This window comes from Tenrec ecaudatus, chromosome 1, assembly GCF_050624435.1.
Source record: "Tenrec ecaudatus isolate mTenEca1 chromosome 1, mTenEca1.hap1, whole genome shotgun sequence".
NCBI classification, from domain to species: Eukaryota; Metazoa; Chordata; class Mammalia; order Afrosoricida; family Tenrecidae; genus Tenrec; species Tenrec ecaudatus.
In genome coordinates, this window is record NC_134530.1 from 203,671,851 (window position 1) to 203,681,201 (window position 9,351).

A 9,351-nucleotide genomic window follows, 5' to 3' on the forward strand; every position below is an offset into this window, starting at 1 on the left:
TGAGATCATGAGATGCCAAAGTGATCAGTTATCATGCATCAAAGAACAAAAAAATCATATCATTGTGTGCTCTCATCCATAATACAATTGCTGAAGACTAATAGGTGCATGGGCGAGTGTGGCGAAGAGAGCTGATGGTGCCCGGCTATCAAAATATATAGCATCAGAATTGTAACTCTTAATGAAAGTAGAAAACCTCATCTTGGTCCAATGGAGGACCTGGGAGTTTTAAAATGTTAAACTTTGATTAACAGCCCACAAACAAGTAATCCTAAACTAAGTTGCTAATGGGATGAGTATGAGGGTATTTTCATAATAATGTGAATAGTGACATATCTTAAAATACCAACATATATTCAAATAAAATATATATTCAAAATAAAATAAAGATGAGGATCTCTGTTCCCATAAAGATTTACAGCTTTAGAAACCCATAAAGAGTGGTCTTACTCTGCCCTACAGGGTCACTATAAATCATCATCCACTAGATAGCAATGTTTGTTTGTTTTTTGTTTTAGTTCTATATTTAGAATACATAAATCATTACTAAGATTAGACCTAACAGTTGTTACCCTAAAAAAAAGACACAAAACAAGAAACAACAGTTAGTAGCAAAATATTTTCACTAACAGTTGTATCTGAAATTCCCTCTTTGGTTTCTGCATTTGACCTATAAATTTTCTAATCTTCTATATCCATTACTAGACAGAATTTTTATAACAACCTACAAAGAGGTGTTGATTTTTCCCCAGAAACAATGTCTTAAGAAACTTTTCAAAACGAAGAACTCTTTATAGTGAACATTATATGGGTCAAATCTTCAATCAGTGCGTCCTCTGCCAGATTTGAGTATCCAATTCAAACCAAGTCCTTTAGTATCATTTATATGAATTAAAACTGCTAAAAATGAACATCTGACCATGGAGATATCCTAGTGGTAACAATTTAACTCTTTTAATTGATTTATTATTATTATAATTTTGATCTTGCCACTCTAATTCTATCCCTTTGTAATCATTAGGAGTATAGCAGATCTGTTTCATCTATGCAAAGTCTCTAATTTTCACCAAATAGCCTTTCCTTGTGTGGGTACGGTAAGAGAGTGGGAGTAAGTACTGATAGGAGTGACTTGTGAGCAATTGTGACCAGGATTCCTGGAATGCCATCTTGATGTGTATAAAATGAGCCCGCTAAGAAGCAGGGACAGGAATCTCATTACCAATAAGAGCAGGAGTGGTGAATATCCTCTGGACCCTAGATCCCTGCACAGGGACCCTCCTGTACCCAGAAAATAGCTTTAACATCATTGGAGCACCAGCCGAACCAACAGCCAGAGCATGGAAGAGAGTGATGGGTTTCCTAACCCATAAGGTAAGTAAAATTTAGTACCTTTGCGCAGAAGTTTCGCTTGTAGAGTGGAACACCTCTGGAAATTTATTTGGGCAAGATGGTCTTGCTAACCCATGAAGTATGAACGGAATACATTTGGATTGATGTTTACATCAAAGTTTTATGCTATTTGGGAATTTATTAGAAGACTTGAAAGAACATTGTAATGTCTCCTGGTAAATAATTCAACCTTGAGTATTTCTCACTGGCAATAAGACTTGTTAATAGTTAATGGTAGTTCCACAATGATGCAAATGGGTGCCACACATGGATGATAAGCAAAAGGTTGGATGTTTAATTATACTTAGAATACGCAAGTACCCTGGAGGTACCTTTGAACTATCTTGGAAGACAGTATTGGCATCAAATTCAGAAAAATCTACCACACATGTAAATTCTGGTATATGTAAGGTTGTCATGATCAGAATTCACTTAATGAAACCCCTTTTTCCCCCTTAATCCATCATCTTTACTTGTCTTCATTTTATCACAATTGCTTCTATTTACAAAAATACCTTAATATTTTTCACCCAGATTGTTGAAATTGTGTTATTGCCCTAGTTTCCCTTATCTAGTTTTGCTTGTTCCCTTCTTTCAACCATATCGCTACTAGATCGTGCTTTCTCAATGCAAAATATCGTGCCGAGGTCAGCTTAAAATATGCCTGTGGTTTCTTCCTCCCGACACCGTAATCTACGATGGAAATTGCAGAGTGAGCATAACCGGACCAGATGCTGGTCACTATCTTCCAGTCACCTGTTTTTCCCTAATAACCTATAGAAGTAGATGAAATAATAAACTCAAATGGACATATCCCCCTCCCAGAATTTGTGAAGAAATGAGAATACGATGCCATTCCTTTAGAGATTCTCTTTCTTGATATATTAATCAAATAATTGCCAGACCAAAATGGCTAAGACTCCTTCATTTCACCTGAAAAATATGTAGGATAGCTATCAAGATTTTGTGTTTTAAATCATTGATAAATGGCAATTTGTTAGAGTAGTCATAGCTAATGAATGGTCTGCACTTTGGAATACTGCTACTTTTCTGAATTAATTAGGTTGTTTTATATTTTGATAAGTTTTCTCTTTGTCCGCGATTTTCTTTTCTATGGTTTGAAATGCTTTCTTGAATTTTAGTTCTTTATTATGCTTGGAAGTATTTAACTTAATAATTAAATATAGGTGTTTTTCTTTCCTATATTAACACACACACACACACACACACACACACAGCCATTAGGTCAATTCTGACTCATAGTGATCCTAAATAGTGTTTCCCGGGTTCTAAAGCTTTATTAGAGCAGACACTTTATCTTTCTCCTTCAGAGCTTCAGGGACTGGCCTTTTGGCAGCAGTCCAACGCACCCAACAATGCTTGGTATCATTTACACATTGAACTGCTAACCAACGATCAGTGGTTTGAACCCACCAGGGTCTCTGTGAGAGTAAAATGAGACTTCCTGCTCTGGTAATAATTTGAGCGAAGACACTTTAGTGTCTCCTGTCAGTCAAATTAAACCGATGGCAGTGGTTCTTTTCTACCCTTCCTTCTTATTAAACCACAGCCACGAGGACTTTTATCTTAGCAGATATACCTTGTATTACATTTTTATGAGCTCAAATATTTCATACATATCCATTATAGCTCATGATCAATCATATTCCTCTGCACTCAGTGTCTTACACAGTGCCCGATGCACAGAAAGGGAATCCGCTCAGAGTGTTGAGTGATAGCACTATAAAAGAATTGATTTAAAATCATGTAATGTTATCAACCTCCTTTGCTTTTGTTATTGAGTTGACAAATACATTCAAATATTGTGATAATTACAAAGTTACTTTTAAAGATAATTCTGCAATTGGAGTTTATTTTCAGTCATAGAACAGTCATTTTTCCCAAAGAAACTTCCAAATGAAAAGATAATGGAAGAAATTATCTTACTTTTATTTGCCCCTAAAATTGTATAATGTTAATAATGAAGGACTTTTTTAACCTCCTTTCTATTGGTACATGCGAATTCTACTTAGAAAGATCACTATCATAGGAAGGAAAATATTCAAGCCATTTGTAATATGGGCACCATAAAATTTTAAAAACATTATCAGAATATTTTCCTCAAGCTATTATACAAAAGTACATATGATTCAAATGGTTCCTAGAAGTTTACAGGTTCTAGATATTTCAGCTATTTAATTTAAAATTATAAAATTTTCCTTTGACCTTAAGATATACAATTTTATCTTTTGAGTGTTTCGTCAAATTACTTGTTTGTCTAATTACTCTACCAATAATTTTGGTTTTAAAACCAGAAGAAACATTAGGACTATATTAGAGTCCAACTTAATATAACAATTGACAATATTCACATAGAAATGTTTAACAGAAGACACAGAAGAAAAGCGTGATATAACATAAAAATTATCAATTTTATAAATTATCACATTTTTCTTCTGCAGGATTCCCTCATCTCTCCGTAAGATTTATTTTAAGGATCATTAGTATCATTTTAGCTCAAATTTTTCTGATATTTCAGGGAATATTGTACGACATAAGATTTATTTTGATATTATACAATAGGGCAATGGAGAAAGACCGGGCTTTTTCTCAGGTCACAGTTACAGTCTCAGAAACCCACAAGGGATCATTATGAGTCAGCATTGATGTGGAGGCCGTGAGTGAGATCATAGGACAGCATAAACACAATTAGATAACACTGGGGAAAGATGACAAAAATAATATTAAATTTTCTTATTCTGGGAAGTAAAAGGTTAGATAATATGGTAATACTTTTTAACTTACTAAATTATGTAATATCACATCCTTTTATGATTATAGTGTTTAAAAATTCATTGAAAGCAGCATAGAATTCTATTCAAAGATCTTTATCATGTGATTCTGTGACACTAGCTTACATCAGGTTTATTCATTTATTTATCCATTTACACAATATTTTTGCTCATGCTGTGATCTGTGATAGTGAGAAAAATATTCAAAATATCTCACATTAATGGATTTTTGTTCTTGTGTATGTACTCTAAAAAATTAACTGAAAGGAAAGAAAGAAGTATTGTGGGTTTAAAGTTAAATTTTTGAGAAGGCCCACCAAGCCTCGAGAATGATATTACTGCTAAGAATACTCAGTGCACAGAGAGAACGACAGGACTGGCCCCACCACAAAACAAGACATCCCTCACTGACCCATAGTCTATGAGGGACAACAATGGAGGCACAGTGCAGGAATTGTTTCTGAGCTTACCCCACTGCACTGGGGCAAAATGTTAAGGGAATACAACAGAACTGCAAGGGGAGCAAAGCAATGACGTCCCTGGGGATGACCAAAAATAGACGTTGGGGCCAGGGCATGGCACCCATCAGACTGGACCAGAAAACATGCTCAAAGTTCAACAAACAGACCTGGAACTATTTAAAGACTTTTCTTTTCTTTCTTTTTTGTTGTTGTTGGTGTGTTTGTTGTTTTATTTTGCTCTGTCTTGTTTTTATCCTTATTATTGTCTCTGTATACCTATCTAGATAAGCTAGACGGGATAAACAAGTTGGAGAAGCAAACAACGGGTCCAAAGGTTCTGGAGGGAATTGGTAGATGGGAGGCAGAGAAAGGAAGTGGGGGTTAACAGACCTAGGTCAAGGGAACTACAAGGTATCTAAAATAGATAGTGAGGAGGATGTAGGATGTCTGGTTGGGCTTGATCAAGGGCAATGTAACTGAGAGGAATTACTGAAATCTGAATGAAGAACAAACATGATAGTGGGGCAAGAGGAAAGTAAAAGAAAATAGGGGTAAGAACTAGGAGGTAAAGGGCATTTATGGAGGTCTAAGTAAAGGCATGTACAATGTAAATATATTTATATATAACGATAGGGAAATAAATCTATGTACCTATATTTATATGTTAAGTATCAAGGTAGCAGATGTACATAGCGCCTCTACTTAGGTACTCCCGCAACACAAGAACACTTTGCTCCAATAACTTGACATTCCGGGATGCCCACCTTCCTGACATGATCACTGAAGACAAAGCGGGTGCATAAGCAAATGTGGTGAAGAAAGCTGATGGCTCCAGGCTATAAAAAGATATAGCATCTAGGGTCCTAAAGGCTTGAAAACAAACAAATGGCCACCTGCCTGAAAAACAACAAAGTCCACATGGAAGGTACACATCTGCCTGTGTGATAATGAGGTGTCGATGGGATTATGTATCAGGCATCAAAACTCAGAACAAAAATTACATCAATGTGAATGAGGGTAACTGAAGAGTGGAGATCCAAAGCCCATCTGTAGACAATTGGACACCCCCTTACAGATGGACCACAGGAAGAGATGAGCCAATAAGAGTGCCGTAAGGCACCAATGACACATACAATTTTCCTCTAGTTCTTTAATGCTTCCTCCCCCCACTATCATGATCCCAATTCTACCTTAGAAATCCAGCTAGACCAGAGCATGTGCACAGGTACAGATAAGATCTGGAAGTACAGGGAATCAAGGACATATAAACCCCTCAAGATCAATAATGAGAGCAGTGATACCAGGAGGGTAAGGGTTAGGTGGAGGGAGAAAGGGGAAGCCGATTCCAATGATCTATATATACCCCCTCACTGGGGGATGGACAACATAAAAGTGGGTGAAGGGAGATATCGGTCAGTGTAAGAAATGAAACAATAATAATACTTTATAAATTATCAAGAGTTCATGAGGAAGGGAGGCTGGGGGAGTGAGGGGAAAAAATGAGGAGCTGATACCAAGGGCTCAAGTAGAAAGAAAATGTTTTGAAAATGATGTTGGCAACAAATGTATGAATGTGCTTGACACAATGGATGGATGTATGGATTGTGATAAGGGAAGTATGTGTCTTCAATAAAATGATTTAGAAAAATAACTAAGAAGGGGGTGCCAGGAGATATACTTTGAATTATATAATTTTAACTTTTTAAAGGTAATATAGTTATATTAATTTAATAGATGTATGGTATTTAAAATTACAAAATTATATTTATATACCTAATTAATATATAAAATAATCATATTTTTAATATTAGTGATGATTTTGAAGCTTAAAGAAGTGATTAATATTAAAAATAATATACTCTGAATGCCCAAAATAATCAATTAGAAAGACAATTAATTTTTCAGATAAAACGTCGCTTCAAAGCTAATAGTACAGTATTGTTAATTCTATAGACAAGATAAACAAAAAAACAATGGCAAGAACAGCAAAAGGAACCCAGAGACCATAAAGAGATTCAAACATAGAGGGCAAGGTGTTAAACGATAAAAAAAATTATTGAAAATTAGGGAGGAAAGACTTTTCATGAAGTGGCACTCAGTAAATGACTTCATACGGAAAGAAGAGTTGGATTCTTCTTATAATATATGATAAAAACAAGTCTTAGATGGAGTAGAGCACTTCATATGGGAAGCAAAACTTTTACATATTAATAGATTCAATGTTAGAGAACATTATTTTGATATTAAGGAAGATATATAAGATATATAAAAAGATACACACACACACATAGGAAAATAGCCAACTTAATTTTACCTAGCAAAATGTGCAATATAAAAGGCTAAAAAAATAAAACAATGGTTAGAGCAGATTTATTTTCAAAATATTTAAGAAATATAAACTCATGTAATAATTAAGACTATATTAGAATTTCCTATAAGCTAATATGTTAAAAAAAATAAATTGCTAAAGGATATGAAACATGTGTTTAAACTAAGGAACAACCAATCAATATATGAAAATATTTCTAAATTTTATCCAAATGTCAATGAGCCAATTAAACAATAATTTGCATTAATATTTAAAGTATGAGAGTCAATTATAAGTACTGTACATCAAAGCATATGTGGAAGTATATCAATGAAAAATAAAGGATGCCCATGTCCTGCAGGATCATAGGTATCCCCAGGGAAAGAGAAGGAGAGATAGTGAGGAGGATGCATATATAGACTCTCAAGCTAATTCTATTAATGTGCCTAAATGTCTCGCATATATTCAGCTACTAAATTGAATATGGAGGATATAAATAGATTTTTAAAATTATATTTTTGTTCTCAATAATTATTTAATTGTTCAAATATCATTCAAATATTAAATATTATGATAGAGCATTAAAAAGCATAAAAGCATATAAAGTGGAACATACACATTGTTAATTGGCAACTTTACTTCTGTTATAAAATCAATTCCCAATTCTGTTTACCAATTTTGGCCATTTATGTTCTCAGTTGGGAGCCCTGGTGGCACCAAGGTTACAAATTGAGCTTCAAACCACACAGTCAGAGGTTCAAAACTATTCATCACTCCCTGGATAAAAATGAAACTCTTTACCTCTATAGAGATTTAAGATCACAGAAACCCAAAGGACAGTTCTAGTGTGTCCTATAGGATCACTATAAATAAGAAATGTTTCAATGATGATGGGTTTTATAGAATTTAGTTCCTAGTTGTTCGGGCTATTTTTAACGCATTATAAACATTCAACAATCAACTCAAGGGAATGGCTTGTTCTACATGTGGTTTGTATCTTTCATGTGATTTTTTTCACATCCTTATATATTATTTGATTATGCATAAGTATTTGGAGGTATTCAACGGTATGGATTATAACAAACTATGGACAGTATTGAGAAGAATAGAAATAACAGAAAACTTCATTATGCTCATGCAGATCCAATACATGAATCAAGAGGCAGTTGTGTGAACAGAACAAGGGGTTACTGCGTGGTTTAAAATCAGGAAAGGTGTGTGTGTTTCAGGGTTGTATCTTCTCACTATTTTATTCAACCTGTATGATAAGGAAAAATCAGGAAAACAACTATATGAAGAAGAACACAGCATTAGGTTTGAGGAAGGCCTATAAACGGTCTTCAATAAGCAGATGACAAAATCTTGCTTGCTGAAAGTGAGGAGGACTTAAACCCTTGATGATGAATAACAAGGCTTTATAACCTTCAATATGAATTACAACTCAATGTAAAGAAAACCCAAATCCTCACAACTAGACAGATAGATAAAATTATGATAAATTGAAAAGATTGACATTGTCAAGGATTTCATCTTGCTTGGATCCACAACCAATGCTCATAGAGCAGAAGCCGTGAGACCAAACCACATATTCTATTTGCAAATATGCTAAGGAAAAACTTCTTTAAAACGTTGACGTGTGTCACTTTTAGGACTCAGCCATGTTATATTTAATCACCTCATATTTGTATTTAGAAGTTGGACATGGCCTAAATTAGAGGAAGAAGATTGAAAATACTATGGACTGCCAAAAAGAAGAAACAGATGTGTCTTGGTAAAAATATTATCCTTAGAAGCAAGGATGGGGAGAGTTCATCTCCAGTGCTTTGGACATGTCATCGGGATAGACTAGTCCCTGGAGAAAGATGTCGTGCTTTGTAAAATAGAAGAGTACTGGTAAGGAGAAAGGCCCTGGACAAGATGGCCACAAATATGGACGAGGACATGACAACAATTATGAGGATGGTCTGGACTGGGTCATGTTCTGTTGGTTGTACATAGGGTCACTGTGAGCCCAAACCTAAGAATCATAATAACACATATACATTACTATTCCATTCCTCTGCTATAAAAGAAAATTATACCCTAGAAAAAGTTTTGAACATTTCCTAATGGGAGATGAAAAGGGTACCCATTCTTGAGTTCAGACTACTGTGTTTGAAGACTGTAGTAGTTTATGAAGTTTTCTTAATTGTTTACCTTGGATTAGCATTCCAAATTTACATCTAATTCATAACTAGAAAGTCTTTTGGCTAGTGGTAAGAGTAAGCTTGCATTTTAAATTCCAATTTTGAAAGAAATATTCACAACAGGAATTTCTGGTCCAGAATTTACTATATAGATCTAGAAGTTCGCTTCTATTTATTTTTCAACCACAAACAAATGGTGAAGATTAAAGAATGCT